Source organism: Etheostoma spectabile, chromosome 3, assembly GCF_008692095.1.
Source record: "Etheostoma spectabile isolate EspeVRDwgs_2016 chromosome 3, UIUC_Espe_1.0, whole genome shotgun sequence".
In the NCBI taxonomy this organism is placed as follows: domain Eukaryota; kingdom Metazoa; phylum Chordata; class Actinopteri; order Perciformes; family Percidae; genus Etheostoma; species Etheostoma spectabile.
Window position 1 is genome coordinate 7,718,785 of NC_045735.1, and position 17,769 is coordinate 7,736,553.

At 40.1% G+C, this 17,769-nt stretch overlaps 1 protein-coding gene and 1 long non-coding RNA gene across 4 annotated transcripts in view; both read right to left on the bottom strand.

Moving 5' to 3' along the window:
* The window catches only part of lsamp (limbic system associated membrane protein), a 713,356-nt gene that overhangs the window by 15,212 nt on the left and 680,375 nt on the right, over positions 1 to 17,769 (bottom strand). The gene's annotated exons all lie outside the window — the stretch shown is intronic.
* On the bottom strand, positions 3,143 to 16,461 carry LOC116671765 (uncharacterized). The gene is made up of 3 exons (XR_004327352.1): positions 16,380 to 16,461; positions 13,364 to 13,372; positions 3,143 to 3,154 (listed from the first exon to the last, which is right to left on the bottom strand). It is a non-coding gene; the product is annotated as an uncharacterized LOC116671765 (long non-coding RNA).

Consider the following 17,769-nt stretch of genomic DNA (forward strand, 5'->3'; position numbering starts at 1 on the left):
TTATCGTCTGGATGTGCATGCTTTTGTAAAGATTTTAGCTTGAGGCATACTGAAACCTTTGAGTCCACTGAGACTTGCGTTTGATTAAGGGCTAAATAAATAAGCAGTGATTTGAACTATGGCATGCTTCCTCGCTCATATTCCACAACAGAGTTAATTCAAATTCACAGTCAGGTCATGCTGGGAAACTCAGATTGAATGACTTAGATCGACTTTTAAACTAAAAGCGCATTTAATATTCAACAACTTGTTAAGCTGACTTTTATCAGTTGTTTGTTTGAACGAGCTTCTATTAACAGAGGAATAATATCTGCAAATGTCAGACACACCCTATGAACTGTGTGGAAGAAAACCACAGAGACTATCAGACAGATATCTCACTAATTGTTTAACAACGAGCAATCCAGCTAATTAGCCATGTAAAGAGCACAGCATCTCAGTGTTTCAAGAAAGATCTGCTATGTCTTATTAAAGAACTGTGGGTGGGTCAGGAGCGAGAAATGGCAAACATATTCAATGTGCAGCCATGTTAATTGCACTAGCAAAGACCCTGAGCTATCATTATTGCAATATGGCAATTAATTTATTGTTGGAGGTGAGACATTGCAATTAATTGAAAAGAGGTGTGATAATTATTACTGCATTATATTACCCTGTGTTTGCACACAATACAAACATATACACAATGTTCGTTTGACTAGAGCATCCATTTAACATACATTTCAAATTGATGGAAATTGCAATAACTTAAAAAGTAATCATCTGCTTTTAGCCAGTACGGCAACAGTGCAGATCTCAGGATATTTCCTAAAAAGATACAATTATCTTCCTCTGAATGAAGGAAGGGAGTCTCCTAGGACCAAGCAAATGTAATAACTTCAATAACATCGACTGATTGTTCCCTTAATCTAAGAATATAAGGAATGATGGAATCTTGGCGGTGAAAATAAATTGCACAGAGAAGATCTCTGGGGACCTTAAGGAGATTCAGCCTCTCTCTCTCGCTCTCCCGCTCTATCTCTCTCGCTATCTCTCTCTCTCTCTCTTATCTTTGAATGATGCGCTTTAGTTTTGCTTCTTGTGTGTTTGTGTAGCATGTACTTGTTCCAAGTGACATGGTGTAGAGGAGGTTGTGTGGCTCAGGCTCCAGCGGATTGACATCCGCCTGGATCCATTTTTTTTTCTCTATGTATCATTTTGTCATATGAATCGTCAGTATTGTAATTTTATTATGTTGGTCTTTTCTGGACACACAACAACTATTGCATGTTGGAGAGATCCCTCCTGCTCTTCTTCCATTTTTTTTACCCTTATAGTTTTTTTTTTCGGGAAGTTTTTCTTTGTTGAGGGTCAAAAAGGACAGAGGATGTCATATGGTGTAGTAAAGCCCCCTGAGGCAAATTTGTAATAATAGGCTATATGAGTAAAATAAACATGAGTTGGAAATGCACTGTTTATAACAACAGTTAAATGTCAGTAGTCTCAGTTGTTGGCAAGTCCATGCTCATGTTACGAGTAAGGGGCTGCCGGCTCCATGAGACTGAAGCGGAGCGACCTGAGAAATGAACCGGAAACTTCAGGCACTCCGATAAGGCAGGTTAGTCAAAAACAGCTGTTCTGCTTCGGTGGACATACATGAATGTTGTTCCATTTCATGCCATAAAGCTCACAAAAACTCCAGATAACAACAAAACATCAGTCTGAGTTGTACACATGCCTGGAGCTCAAATTCCAAAAAACTGAGTCTGGCCCTCAGTTTTTTAAACAGAAACAAACAAACAACTAAATAATCCAAATCAAGTGCATGATGGAGATGGAGGTCAGCTCATATAGTATTTTTTCATACTGACTGAAAGATTAGTGGGGTCATGATCAAAATATAAACCAGATCATATTCAGCTCTCCCTGGACAAACTGCCAGAGTAACGTGATTGGAAAGGTATGATTGAAAATCTGTTGCCATGGGAATTCTATTGAAGCTCAATCTCTTCTTCGGTACTTGGTTTGGTAATGGATACATAGAGAGAGAGAGAGAGAGAGAGAGAGAGAGAGAGAGAGAGAGAGAGAGAGAGAGAGAAAGAGAGAAAGAGAGCAAAAATGAACCTTTTCAGGAAGCGGCTCAACTTTTTTCTTATAAGCGCAGCAATTAACTGTCAGTAATCTCAACTGGTGTGTGTATACAGAGCAACTCAATCGTGATGATGAATGGAACGTGATGTATTGTCTAAAGAAACAATTTATTACAATACAACATTTCATGCATCTTTGTTTGTGCCCACAGGAGAATACAGCTTCCTGCACATGAAATGTGTGCATCGCGTTATCAGTTTAATGAAGCGTAATGAGGATAGATTGGTTAATCTTGTCTAGAGGGAATTGATGAGAGTGTGTACAGTATATGTGTGCATGTGCACATGTGCCCAGACCTGTGTGCAGAGGCGTAATGTCTCTCTAGTGAGTAGGACACATGCATGCATGAACTGGGATGAAGACACATTTCCTTAAAGGTTTTCAAAGAGCAGAGAAAGCAGTAACTGATTTAAAACATGCACATTAAAAAAGCCCCATGAATCCTGGTATTACACAATACTATATCATCACGTTCTATGTTAATCTGAATAGAGGAGGGAGAGTTTGTGACACAGAGGAAAAGAGTAGATTAAGTAAGAGAAGGACAAGGAATATCACTTTTTTTTTGGTAAAAGTTTTAGTACGTAACTGGAATTAATGACTGTCCGTTACATTCAAGCCTTGCCAAATTAGTTGCCACAAAGCTAATCAAGATTATCATCTCCACAAACCTCTTTCTGTATTTCTCAGTATGTTCAGAAGATTTTGTCGTCCCTTGATATTCCTGCGCAGAAATTTTAGTTAAAATAATTATCTCTTCTGAAGAGTTCATCATGTTTTTTCATCCTCCGTGTACTCTTGCATACTAGCAACTGTGTGGAGGAGGGGTGGGGGTGGTGCGGGATCACATAAGGCCTGTATCATGTGGACGCGCTGACAGTTTTGTTGTCATTACTTAGAATTCCTCATGAGGGAGACAGAACCTACACACTATAGCTTTAAATATAGTTCTTCCTGGGAGATTCTGGGAGATTCAAAAAACTTAGTTCACTTTCCAATATTCTTTTGACATCAAGAACACACTCTTTTTTACATGAAAAAATGAGACAGAGTGGTTTTCTTTCATCTCACAGAATAAATGAATAGATAGAAGAGATGAATAAATATGTAGTTTGTGTAGTCAACATGTGCTAACTTCCTGTAAATTTTCAGTTGCTGCAGATGTTTTAAGACAGAGAGAATGTTAATTATGCAAATCCATCTACTCTTGCAATTTATAAATTACACGTCTTCAAATTGCAATTCTAATGAACAATATAAATAAAATAAATACAGTGACAGACAGACAGACAGACAGACAGGATATGTTCTTAACTTTAACTGTTTTTTTGGCTGTACAAACAACTATCACACATTATTTCTCTCCTTATCTCGCTCACACATTCACATAAGTACACAAACGTGTGCTGCCTCCTTAACCTGTATATCTGTGGATGCAGGTCAGAGTTCCAACCGTCTTTTTATTATATTTTCATTTTGCAAGCATTTTTCTCAGACTTTTCTCTCGCTATACTTGAAGTGAGGGCACACAGGCGTCAGTAGCTTTGAGCTACTCTCACAATAGAATGCACAATGAGGGAGTACGTGGCAAAATGTATTGTCTATTTTCAACTCAGAGAATAGCATTAACTGGAATAGGAACTTGTGGTCACAAAAAGTGTTTTTGCACAACTCTGTCAAAACTGGGAAGCAGCAGCGAGAGAGTCATTTCTTGTTCCAATTTTGTGCTTATGATTGTTATTATTTTTATTTCAAGGAGTATCATCCATTTTAGGGGCTGCATATCTAATTTGAGAATTACACTATGATTACTACAGAAAAATGGACAGTATATCCAGTCCTCAAAAATACTAATCCACTAATATTTTTTTGTAGTTATTGTTTTTTTTTAAAGCATTGTTCTAGAAGCTGTTATGTGGAAGTATGAAATATTGTGGGTTTAACCCCTCAGAGTAAGAGATAGATGGAAAAGTCACTCTGCTACAAAAGTATCCTGTAAATGAAAACCATGTAATCTAGATAGACAGGTAACATTTGTGGCGGAATTACAGCTGCCTTCAGCTAAATGAAGAACTTCAGCCAGCTTGCCTAACCTAACCATTATTTTTTGAAAGCTTATGGAGTTTGTTGCAAAATGAGATGAAACTGTCAAAGGTTTGTGACTTATCCAAACTTCAAAACATGGAAATGTAAAAAAGCATATCAATTATTGTTTAAAACTTAAAACAACCCTACTTTTTTAAACCCACTTTTCACACCTGTTTGGACACCAAGCTTAAATTGCCAAGCTTCCTGGTACTAGTTATGCTGAAAAGACATATACATTCATATAACTGCAGTCTTTTTTCACACATTATACTGTTGAAAGCCCTGCAGCCTTTGGGATATGGAACAGCAGGCTTTTGTAAGCGAGTTGAGAAGAGTTGAAGGGACTGGAAGAAGTACACTGCCACAAATGCCTACTGGATACTGATTTGCATTGCAGTGGCAATTTTAAGTTTGTGTGGACAATTCAAGTATTCCATGTCAATTAAAAACACTCTGTAGGATTGAGAGACAGTAGTGGGATAGGAGCACCAGCACACATTCTGTAGGTCTATGCATGCTCACATGCCCCCTAAGGGAGGGGGAGAGAGTGAGAGAGAGAGAGAGAGAGAGAGAGAGAGAGAGAGAGAGAGAGAGAGAGAGAGAGAGAGAGAGAGAGATGTGAACAGAAACCAGCAACTTCAGCTGGAAACTGGATGGCACTCATTTGCATATCCTCATGCATCATTCATCAGCATCACTTTACCACAGAGCGAAACATTACATTTATTTTGCAAATGCTAATTTATGTTAAGCAGCTGATTTGAGAAACTTCAGCGTCGAGTAGCATAAAAGACCCTGCAACATTTATTTTCTTTTGTCTGCATGTGTGTGACAGTATGTGCACTGGTGTCTGTATACATGCACACACCCGTCACACCCCTCTGGCCCTTAACTCTCTGTGTATGTGTGTTTGGTTGAGCATGTGTGTATTTGTATTTGGACAGTTGGTCCTTGCTTTATCTAACGCAGCCACATGGCATCTGTCAGGATCCTTTTTGATTTAAATGATGGTCAACACATACTTACAGAGTAACTATTTTCATCAACACATTTCTCGCAGTGGAGATAATGAAAAGATGACTGAAGTCAGAAACTACATGAATCTTAATCTTATTCACTTATGACTCTATTGACAGTGGTTTGGCAAAACCAAACATGCCATGCAATGCAAACATCAATTTACAGGGCTTAGTGCTTCTATCCTAAAGGGCGGAACGTCCTTACCCATAAAACCACCATATAGGTCGATTGTGCAAGCAGCTCTTGACGACTCATATTTACTTTGTTGTTAGGCGGCGACATGGTCATAGTATATATCACAAGAGCAAACAAGGAAGTGAGATGACAAATACAGCATGAAGGTAATAATGGAGTGAGAGCGCGTAGATGCAATGTGAGCACTTGTAGAATATGATTTGAGAGCTTGCAGTCATATATATTTTTTTCACTTCAGTCACTTTTCCAGTACAACCACAACTCAGTGATTACAACCTCTCGAATCTGTCGCTGCAATGCGCTCTCTCGCATCATACAGCGGCGAGTCTGCGCCCTAGACTTTTGCAACACTCCTTGCGATATATTTGTTGCAAAACTAATTTGTATTTTGTCTGATTTCCCTCTGACAGGTTTAACAGATTTTAGTTTCCACCTGTATGTTGGGACAAGTTGAACCAGAAAGTGATCAGAGAGTCCCAAAGCTGCACGTGGGACAGAGCAAAAGGCGTCATTTACTGTAGTATAGCAGTGGTCCATTGTTAGAGTCCCTGGTGGGACACTTATTATGCTGTCTATACTTTGGAAGTTAATGGCTGAGGTTTGCTCTGTTGAAGTCCCCAAGAACAATGAGCAGGGAGTCGGGATGTTAGTTATCTGGTCAGCCAGGTGCAGTAACGCCTCACTAACACAGGCCTGAGGTGGAATGTAGACGGCGACCAGAATAAACGAGAAAAACTCCTGCGGTGAATAAATGGGTTTGCAGTTTATGAATAATGTCTCCAAGTGAGGGCTACATGATTTCTTCAGCACTGTGACAACTGTACACCAACCTTATAAATTAGAAATATCATTTTACAACAACAAAATCCGATCTCTTGCAACCTCAAAGGTTTTAAATCCTTTGTGATAAAAGCAACAAAAATATCCTTATCTTGTTAATGTTCTGTTATATATGCCTTATTACACTTGTCAACAATTCTGTGTATCTGAGAAGAAATCCAACATGAACAATATCTTTTCAGCAGTCTGGGGACAAAAGGAGAACTTCTACTTCTATTCACAAACCATTTGCTGCCACTGCTGCTGGTGGTGCAGAAATAACACAGGTGTTCGAGCCAAAAACAAGACGGCTGTTTATTTGCCGCTTCCTGAGCTGAAGAAATGATACGCACAGCGGAGCGATGCAGCCGTCTGTTTTTCTCAACGCTGTCACTGCTCTCTCTATCTCATTTCCCACTCTCTCCTTCTGCAAGTCCTTACATGCCTTTGTTGTTTTTTTGAGGCAATTTTGGTGTGGTTTCTCTCAGTGTGGCTGCTCATTGTATGACGCTGTATACTGTTGTTTGGCCTATTCAAGTCTGAGGCTTTAGAAGGAGATTAATTGTTGATAAAACAGAATAGGGTTTAGTGATTGAATTCCCATGAAGGGTAGCTGAGTTGTTGGCTTTCTCTTACACTTGGCTGATAAGTGGATCTAGCCTATTGTTGTGGGAAGACTTCTCATTACTGTCTGGATAGATTCAATGGGCTTGTGTTTGCCATGGGAGAAAAGGCTTTATGTTAAGCAAGAATAGCAAGGTCAGGCCTAGACTATGGCTGCTTACCTTTCGTTTACTGTTTTTATACTTTCCTTTTTCTGTGATGCACAAACACTTGTGCATGCAAAGACAGGCATGATAGCATCATTTATGTCAGAACGTAACTACACTGCATCTCTGCAAGGAATCAGTGTTTCCCATAGGTTCTGTACTAGATCGCACTGCTCAGGTAGATTGAGACCCGCCCAAATCTGAACTATGTTTTTTTCCAAGTCAAAAATGTATTTTTTACAGAAAAACCCTTGTAAAGTTGCGCTCCGCGTACATTTTAGCGTCAACGCTTCACTTCAAGATAGTTAGCATGCTGCTGGTGGTCTTGCCATGTGATTAACTGTATAAACAAACCGTAGAAATGATGCAGCCACATGGCTGTGAAAGCTCCCTGAATGTTGTTTGGTTGTTACTGTCACTACTCGATGTGAGTCGAGTGCAGATGTGAGTTGTGTATGCGTCACTTTGCGTGGAGCTAACTGCTAATGGAGCTAATCGTTGCTAACCGAGCCTTCAGTTGTTGTTCTCCGTGCCTGAATCCATGTATTTACGGATTTGAGCCTGAATAAAACCCAAGATTTTATTAAGTTTGCAGTAAAAGTTTAAACTACAACTCAGAGTTGTTTAAATAACAGAAATGTTCAGATAGGATCTTAATGAATGCTACGAGGACATGTAGCTATAGTAGCCTACAAAATGTTTACAAGCCCCAAAACATGGAATAAAACAAATGCACAAAGATCTAACATTTTTTTTTCTTTAGATAGCCTTTGTCTTATATGATTTAACAGGAATTAGGAGGCGACAGTGTTGAGATATTTAACAACTGTCTGTATGGATCATAACATAAAGGTTAAATTATTTATAGCCTATATAGGCTCCAGGTAATCAGGTATTCTATCTGCTGAACCATAACTTTTGACAAACCAACCAGATTTAGACTAATTGTCAAAGCACACCAGGGCTACACTTCATTTGTATCTGTATCATCTTTTAGTCTGATATGTTTAATATATAAATAGTTATTTATTTCGAAAGTATTATGAGAAAAAAAGTAACTAAATTGTGACAAAATAATTAATGCTTAGGCCTACTTATATAATACAGAAGAATACATTGCACATCTACTTAATGAGACAGGTAAAAAAAAGAGGGACAAACAAACTCCCGCACACTGTCTATCTTGCAAAAATACATTTATCTGCTGTGTTTCTGTGCAAGACCTTCATCCAACACTTCATCTGGCATTTTGCAAGATAGACAGTGTGTAGGAGTTTGTTTGATTACTTACACACCCACACAGTTTAAGGTTATTTTGAAATATGTAGATTTTTTCCCTCAAACATTTTTCTTGTATATATCTGTTTTGATTAAACAAAAATATTATTATAAAAATTACTTATTTACTCTTAGGACCTTCTTTTGCAAAAATGTTGCAATATTATGGATTTTGCTCAATATCATGACTTCATCTCTCAGAACATTGCATTTTTATTTTCTAACTATCAGATTTATTTTTCCCCAGCAGTAGTAGTACTCCTTTGTACAACAAAAGATAAAAAATACCTATTAACACAATGTCCTAATTAGGGAATTAAGGTTACAGTGCCCACACACTGCTTGGGGTGATGGTTAAAATTTGAGAAAAAACAACATTGTCTTAAGCTAACTTTATTGACAATTTGCAATTTTCAATAATGTTAGTTTCTTCAAATTTGTAAGTTGTGTAGTCTATTTCTATCTATTCTATTTAGGCTACCAGGCAGAAATACCTTCTCAATGACCTACATGCTAGAATACTAATGCCATTAACAGTAAGTATCATTACATAATATCTGAATTTGAAGACTGATATTTATGATGTTGATTGTTATTGGATAGTTACATTCACTGCAGTACAAGGCTGTCAAAATACATTATATATATAATAATGAAGGAGGCACGCACAAAAGCTTTGTAAGTACAGCATTAGTTAAGTTGTTATTACATAAGCTTTATGAACAGCATTAGTCCTCCTTGGTAAAGATTCTACAACACTAGTGGAGAGATGGACATTATTAACTGTCTAACACATCACTCCCATGATCACTTAAGTCAAGTTCTTGTATGGCTTTGGCCCATAATTCTCCCAGTTTGGAAGCCTTTGTTACATCCCTCCATTACATTATTTAGTTAGCTTTTTTCCTGTCACCTATCTGTGCATGGGAGCTGCCCAGTATGGGCACATTATTTCATCCCTGTCTTCTTAGAAGGGCTTGGCCAAAGGTATGTGAAGATAAGGCAAAATGGAAAGAAGACTTTGTGTCTCCATTCTCATCCCTTGCTTCTATTTCCTTGCCTTGGACAAGGATTCAAACCAGTAACTTTCAAATCCCAAGTTTAGTTCTCCTTTTGGCTACTGCCTCCCAGAAGGAGTGTGCAACTCTGAGGATCTCTCGAAAAAGTGTTTACGGACTGGATCAAAAAGTGCTGAGTGCTACAGTTGTGACGTTAACACAAGCGTGAGCTCCAGTGTTAAGCCAGCCCAGCGGTGACTACACCTAATGAGGCTGGGCAGACACAGGGCAAGCTGTGCTCATGATGTTCTGTGCACCGTGTGACAGCAGACTGATTTCAGAACAGCTGCTGATGATGCTGATTGTAAACAAACAGGGGAACAGTGACAGTCAGCAGATCCGAGACCTGCTGAGAGACGGATGAGCAGCTGTCTTCTTTTGTTTCCCAAAGGAATGGAATTTAAGTACATACACATGCACGCACCGGTGCACACATGGGTGCGTGCGTGTTTCCTTAAGATGGCGGCACGAATAGACGCAGCGGCTCACAGCTCTCTCTTTCAATGTTCCTTTTTGTTGTTTTTGTACTTCTTTTTCTCTTTTTCTCCCCCCAGCCTACACACCCCTCAGACGCAGTGCCAGGCCCACCATAAAGACTTACAACCTGGCCTGAAAACGCACTCTCCAACCTACAGGACTGCTTCAGCCAAACAGACTGGGACTTATTTGAACACCAGGAGTTGGGAACATTCACAGGAACAGTACTGGACTACATTAAGTTCTGCATTGGAAATGTGACTGTGGACAAAATCATTCGGGTCTTCCCTGACCAGAATCCCTGGTTGACCAGCCATGTCCGTACACTCCTCAGAGCCCGCAACGCTGCCTTCACGTTAGACGGACCGAGCAGCCCCCTGTGCTCGGTCCGTCGAGGCTGCTCGAGCTGACCTAAAAAGTGGAATTGAAAGATCCAAGGCGGACATCAAGAGGAGCATAGAGTCCCACCTGTCCAGCAACAACACACAGGAGGTGGGGCAGGGCATACATGACATCACAAACTATAGAGGCTGTGATACAACATCAGGGGACCGGAGTGCGAAGCTGGCAGAGGAGCTGAACTGCTTCTTTGCTCGCTTTGAGTCATCACCCCAGCACCACCCATCTGCCCCAGCCTTGCCTACGCCTACACCTACACCACCACCTGGTTCCTGCACTACCCCAGCCCTGCCCCCATCCACATCTGGTTCTTGCACAACCACACTCACCGTAAAGGAGCACAACTTTGGACAGTGAACCCCAGGAAGGCTGCCGGCCCAGACGGAGTACTTGGCAAGGTGCTCAGGGCGTGCACTCACCAGCTCGCCCTCATCTTTTTTAGGATCTTCAACCCCTCCCTGGCCAAGGCAGTCATCCCGCCCTGCCTAAAATCAGCATCAATCATCCCAGTGCCAAAGAAGTCTTCCATCACCAGCCTAAATGATTACTGTCCTGTTGCCCTCACCCCGGTAATCATGAGTTGCTCTGAGAGACTTGTTCTCCAACATATCATGAACTACCTCCCCCCAGACCTGGACCCCGTGCAGTTTGCATACCGCGCGAACCGATCAACAGAGAATTCGCCGTAGCTCTCCACTCTGCGCTGCGCCACCTGGAGCAGTAGCAGGAGGATAAGATGCTAGGGAGTGTGGCGAGCTGGTTTAGCCAAGGCCAAAAGGGAAGAAGGCAAAAGTGTTGGCCATGTTAATGGCATGTGACAGCAAGGGGGGACTAACACTTTGATCAATGAAATGTCAAGTCTCAGTTCAAGGACGCACTTCCTATTTTGCTTAAATGTGTTAGTTTTGCAGCTCAGTGAAGCACTTTAAACCATTTAAAATTTGTTTTTATTTTTATTCAGTATATAGTACAGTATATATAGGCTATAATTGTGCTTCAAATAAAAAAATATTTACCTACAACTTATTCTTGTTTAAAATCATTTACGTAATATATGTGAATGTATATGGAGCATGATAAAAAAGTGACCTCCAAATTGTGGTGTTAATAGCAACGCAAGGAAAAATTGGATTGCACTTAAATTTGGTGCTTGTGCACCTGAATAAAAAAGTTAGGTGCACCAGTGCAACCAAGGCAAAAAGTTAGTCTGGAGCCCTGGCTCGTAGCTTTAGTGGCAGACTGTATGTCCCACTGTTGGAATCCTCTACAGTGAAATACACTCAAACTACACTTACGGTTAAGTTTTTTTTTTTTCTTAGCATTTTAGCATTTTAGCATTGTTAATCTAGTTACTACTGTAGCTAACGTTAACGTTACCTGCTGTGTAACAGGTTATTAGTGTTTACTAGCGTGACATGCAGCAATGTCTCTGTTGCCTCTATTGTCTGTTCTGGAGGATTAGAGAGCAACGCAGACATTTAAGTGGCACTGTAATGAGGTACCGATATCCCCGTTGATATTTTGTCCGGTAGATAACGGGCATACAACATACAACTTAGGAACATACAACAGAGGAATGTAGCATAATATGGATGGGAAAGCAGTTATAAATAGCCTATGTGACAATACAACTTGTTTTGGTTTAAATCAACAAATAATCGTGATAATTAATCGTGATCTAAATATTGATCAAAACAATAGTTCATGATTATCAGTTTGGCCATAATCATCCAGCCCAAACACACACACACACACACACACAGAGACAATGAGCGGGAGGGTTAACCTGGGTTAGTCTGACAAGGACCTGTCAACACCTTACACTTCACTCCCCTAATCAGCAGGGTTGTCAGCTACTCACTGTCTCACAAGCTTGTCACACGATGATGTGTGTGTGTGTGTGTGTTCACCTCCTGCCTAGTCTTCTCACTCACTCCTACTGCATAGGAGTTACACTACTGAGGCACCTATGTATCTGCACTCGTACCTGCTCCACCCCCTCCTGAGAGTCAGAGATATGTGTGCGTGCATGTGTGTGTCTGTTGTGTCGTGCTCTCTTGCTCCATGGCTGTCTCCAGACAGCGAGATGAAGTGCAGAAAGGACAATTGAAGTGACTGTCATACTCTGCCGAAGAGATGGGAGGATGATGGAAAGAGGGGGAGACAATGAGAGTGAAAATGAGGGAGAGGAAGACGGAGAGCGACAGCTGAAGATGGATAGACAAAGAGTGGCAGAGAGGAACAGGGAGAGAGCTTTCCAGACAAGGTGACAGTCCTGGGGAGACTTTCCTGAGCCCGGTCTTGGAGATTGGCCGACACACAGCTGAGGCCAGCGTAGGAGGGCTGTCAATGGCACTCAGCATCAAACCTCTAAAAGGCAGCCCTGCCAAGCACTGTTATAAAAGGGTTATGACTTCAATATTCAGCTGGATCATATAGCATAGGCGCGTGGGCTGCGGTCCAGATAAATTCATTTGGACAGAAGTCTTTGTTGCAATGAAATTGTTGTGTGATAGATTCATAGCTTACCATTTACAGTTAGCTGACACTATTAACCAGAAGACCTTCAGTGTTCAGTGTGTTGCTCAAGGACACTGTGACAGTAATCATGAATGCTGATGGACAGGTAATAGGTGTTGATATTTTGGTTACAGGACACATTTGCAGCAATTTGTCCATTTACCCGCCAGGGTGCAGTAGGCTTGCACGATTTGGGGAAAAATATGAGTCACAACTTTTTAGCTTAGAATTGATGTCACGATTCTCTGCCATGATTTCTTTATCACGAAGTGTAATGTTTATTACTTGTACATTACTTGAGTCTTTTCTTTTCATGCCACTTTCTACTTCTACTCTGCTACATTTCAGAGAGAAATATTGTACTTTATACTCCACTACATTCATCTGACAGCTTTAGTTACCAGTTACTGGACACATTAGATTTTAACATAAAACATATGAAGTTTATAAAATACAATGTTTTATGATAAATTGTTGGATGGAGATGTTTGGATGGTTTCCTAATGATACTTACAGACTTTTACTTAAGTAAGTAACATTTTCAATGCAGAACTGTTACTGTAACAGAGTGTTATAAAAGTGTGGTGTTAGTACTTTTACTGAAGGAACGGAATACTTCTTCCACCACTAAGAGGCGCACATTGTTTTTTTTGGAAAAACATGCATATCGTTACATGTTATTTCCTTACTCCCACTGGAGTTATGTGGGTATGGCGTCGCATTGTGCAAGGTGTCCAAAACAGATGTCTGCATTATTTGATAACGTCAGACCTCTTGCCTTGCACGGCATCATATTGCACTTTGTGGGGATGTTAGAGGTGTTGGTAAAGATTTGCATGCCTTGCAAATCACATCAGACTGACCCTTGTCATCTTGCTTTAAGCCAAAATACTTTCACACCACCAAATGCAAGCCTTTTCTTGAAACAAGTTCGGTTTGAGACTGAGTGGTTGGCTGACTCTCGTCACTAGCACCTGGGTTTTCATCAATTTCCATTTGTTTTATTCCCTGTTGCACTTGTTAGACCATTCTGCAGACTCAAAGGCTTTCCGACTTACTGGGCTTGATCGACGAGTGAAACACGTGACTAAAAGGAGCTTTGTCATTGGCTGAGGGTGAAGCCCTGAACTTTGTGAGAACCTAGAATTAAGAGCATTGGCGCCCTTGTGAGCGCTTTAAAACCGATTATATAAAGTGAATTTTTAAAACTCACAGAGGAAAGTAGAAGCGTAAGTAATGCAGTTGGCAGTCGTAAAATTAAATAAGAATCAAAGTCATTTAAAAATTAAATCGCAAACAGGGGTGAATTGAGATCACGATTTTATAACAATATGATGCAGTAGGGAGCGTCATCTTAAATACATCAAGACATCTTTATGATTTGAATCCAAATCCTCAGCGTCTTGCTAACTTTGCTGCAAGCTCCTCAGATGTCCAGATGTGTGTTTCTTTGCTTGAGTGGATCCCAGGTCCACTGCAGTTGTCCTCCCTGCCGTTTTAAATGACTGACAAACTCTATTACACCAGAGAGGTGAGAGGATCTCAAATGCATAATTATACATTCATTAACCACTGGAGTTACTATAACTAATGATAAGAATGATTGAACATGCAATGAAACTGTCCATTTGCATACTAAAACACTGTTCTTTCTTCCCCTCTCTCCATCTCCCGCCGTTCTCTCTTGTCTTTTAAATTCTCTCTTTTCTTCTCTCCATTCCTCCTTCCCTGAGGATAGCATAACATCCATCAATTCCTCCTCTTTTTCAGCTGTGCATGGGTCCTGCCATACTCCCAGAGGGCATGTATTTTTCATACTTGACTGACCGCAACTATTTTGGTTGGTCTGGGAGGTGTGCAGTGAAGGATTCCTTGCTTGACCACTGGCTCCATTTCCCCCCTCACAACAGGGTGCTGCCATTTTCCTGACCTGCAACCACCCAGGAGCTCCAGTCTACCACCTTTAGCAACTAATCTGGGGGAGTTAGCTAAAAAAACAGGAGTGGTCTCAAGCTGGGAACCGGCCAGCTAAAGAGATCCACACCAACATGCTTGCAGGTCTTAGCACATTCATGTTGCGCAGATACTGGAGGTGTGCACATCCACAGTATCACATGTGCATCACGCTCATATACTGTAATTTTCTCACCCTTCTCTTTCATCTTCTTTCCTTCCCTTCCATCCCACTCAATAAACCCTCACCTCTGTTCTTCTCCTCCTCTCTCTGTGTTCTATTGATAATTTGCTTCACAAGTTGGAGCAATTAGCTATACAGTCAATATAGCAGAAGCTGAACAAAAAGTGTGTTGATAAAAAGTACAAGGACTACAAGAAGTGTCCGCCTCAGATCTTCAAAGTCTTCCTTGCTGCCTTCGGCGCATGTGTCAAAGAACCTATTTAATATATGTAGACACATGATGGATGTACTGGTTTTGTGTGTCCTGGTTTCATGATAAACTTAATATCAGAGCTGATATCAGTCGATCCTTTTACAAATTCTATGCATTCAGTGAAATTATAAAATGTTAGCAACATGTATATTCTTGATGAATTACACTGATGAGGGGAATCCAGGTAAAAGCCATTAATGCTTATTGATTAATGGATGAACATCTTCTCATCAGACACAAGGAGATGAGATAGTGGACATTTAGACTTAGATAAAACTGAAAATACAACTAGCCTTTTAAGTAAATAAAAATAATAAAGCTAAATCACTTTGAACTGCCCTTAAAAGAAGACATATACAGTAAGCCCCTATTGGCAGGATGGCATAATTTATCTGTGCCTTCCCAAACCATTACAAAGGTTAGGAAAACATTGTGTTAGGTATAAAAGGACAACTTTGTTAAGGTCAGGGGACCTTTGTCGACATGGTTACAATAATAAACACTTGGTTAAAATAGACTACAAACAACAGTTCCCCGTGTCAAAGTGATTCATTCTACCAACCTTCTCCCTTAACATACTTTGTTGCTCTATAATAATGTCACCTCACTTCCTTAAAAAAAGGAAGACAATGCAAGATAACAGCCACTTAATATTTTGTACACTGAGAGGAAAATCCACAAGGAATGGATTGCAACTGCTGATAGCACCATGAATTGCACATCGCTTGCAATGGCTATCTGTCCCATTTTAAGGTCAGATTCACAAAAGATATTGCGCTAATGATATTAGAGCCCCCACAAAGTTTTGCATCTGAGTGCAAATTGCCATTTTGTTGTGCCTGATTGCAAATATCCATCGGGGAAATTGCAAATGTTGCCTTTGTGCCAAGAACACAGTAGGCAGAACAATGGCAGAGAGAAAAAATAAGGGTGTGGAAGCATTCCTCAAAACTTAAGGCAAGGAATTTAAAAGTGACAGAGATAAACCGTATTTGGGGTTTAATATCAGTCTGTCAGTGTTCTTAGTGTTTTCAAAGGCACACCTTCAGACTGTAAAAAAGAAAGCATAATTTGAAGCAGAGGACACTCCTTTTAAATGTGCTTCATCCCCTCCAACTCTCTTAAGACATTAATAATTTCACTGTAACTGTGCATTGCTATTAGATCTTTGAGAATTGGACAGTTTTTACAATGAGGCTTCGCAGCCAATTTTGCATAGAATCTGTGCATTTTACATAATTAAATATGTGCAAATAGCACAGGAGCACTGAGACATTATTTGCTTCGCAGCGCAGTTTGGGGTGAATCTCACCCTTTGCGGGTGCTTTGAGAATTACAGTAGTGCAAGCTAAAACCTCCTGTGAAACTGAAGTTTAACCCTCAAGGTTCAGATGACTCACTGTAGATAAAGATCCTTACTTTGAGATTCTTTTGGTCTTAATGGTGCAGGTTTAGCAGCTGCAAAAGCTGTGCAAGCCTTTTGTGAATTCCCCTGTGAGTGTATGAAAGAAAGAGGTAATAATCACTCGGGCTATTATTTGTGATTGTTACACTTAGCTTGTTATCTGCTTTGTCAATGTAAGCCAAACAACAAATAAAATCCTTTGGGTGAACCTGTGCATGTACCACTTTAATGAGCACCTTGTTTGCTCTGCCCAAATAAGTCCATGTCCCTCACAATGTCATCTTTTATCTTTTATCATCTCAAAGGGTTGTAATACAGTATTTACCCAGCCACAGTATTCTGCATTTCATCTGCTGGTTCTCTGCAGTCCCTCCACAGCAGGTTCAAAAATCTCTGTGTCAGACCTGCTCTATTATTAAATAGTGTTTAAATTCAATTCAATTTCATCCTGCAATCCCTTAAATACAAATGTAGCTCAATGACGTGCAAGCAATAATGACAGACTAATTATGAATATATACACATCTCCCCAACAGTGAACAGGCTCTTTCTGTTTATCTTTCAATTCATCCAGCATGCTATTTTGCCATTAAGATGCATACCATGTCAGTTATAATCTAATTAGCTTTGTGATAACTGAGTAACGGAGGCAACAATAGCAGAGAAATAAGATTGTGCAGATTTTAGAATGAGCAGTTTCAGCTTGGATGGCCCCGTAGATGCAGATGACGGCTGTAATCAATGTGGACACCCTGAGAAACCATGCTATTAACTATCTAATAAACAAATCCTGGGATGGAATACAAATTTAGACAGTTGGCTGATAACATTTAACTTCAGCATTGGAGGCATCATTTGTCACATAGATTACATGAATTATATGGAATTGCTCCAGGTTTTTACTTAGACCCTAAGCCCCTGAGAAAATAAGTTTTATAGAGAAAACCTTTCAACTGACATATCTAAGAGCTGACTTGTTGCAGTCTGCAGTTTGATGACTGTCTGGGTTGTTATTGTTCTAGAGTTTTGCAGTTTTGTCAGTTTTATTTAAAACTTTCTTTGCTAACTCCTTTAACCTCCCTTTTGGCATGTGTATGTTTGTGTGTAATTCCTTTTTTAGTTTCACATTATTTGAACAGTCTTTGGGACTGGTAACGCTGTGGTTATATAAGATTGTGCTGCTTGGGCTGCAATAATTATTGATTAATTGTCTGATTTAT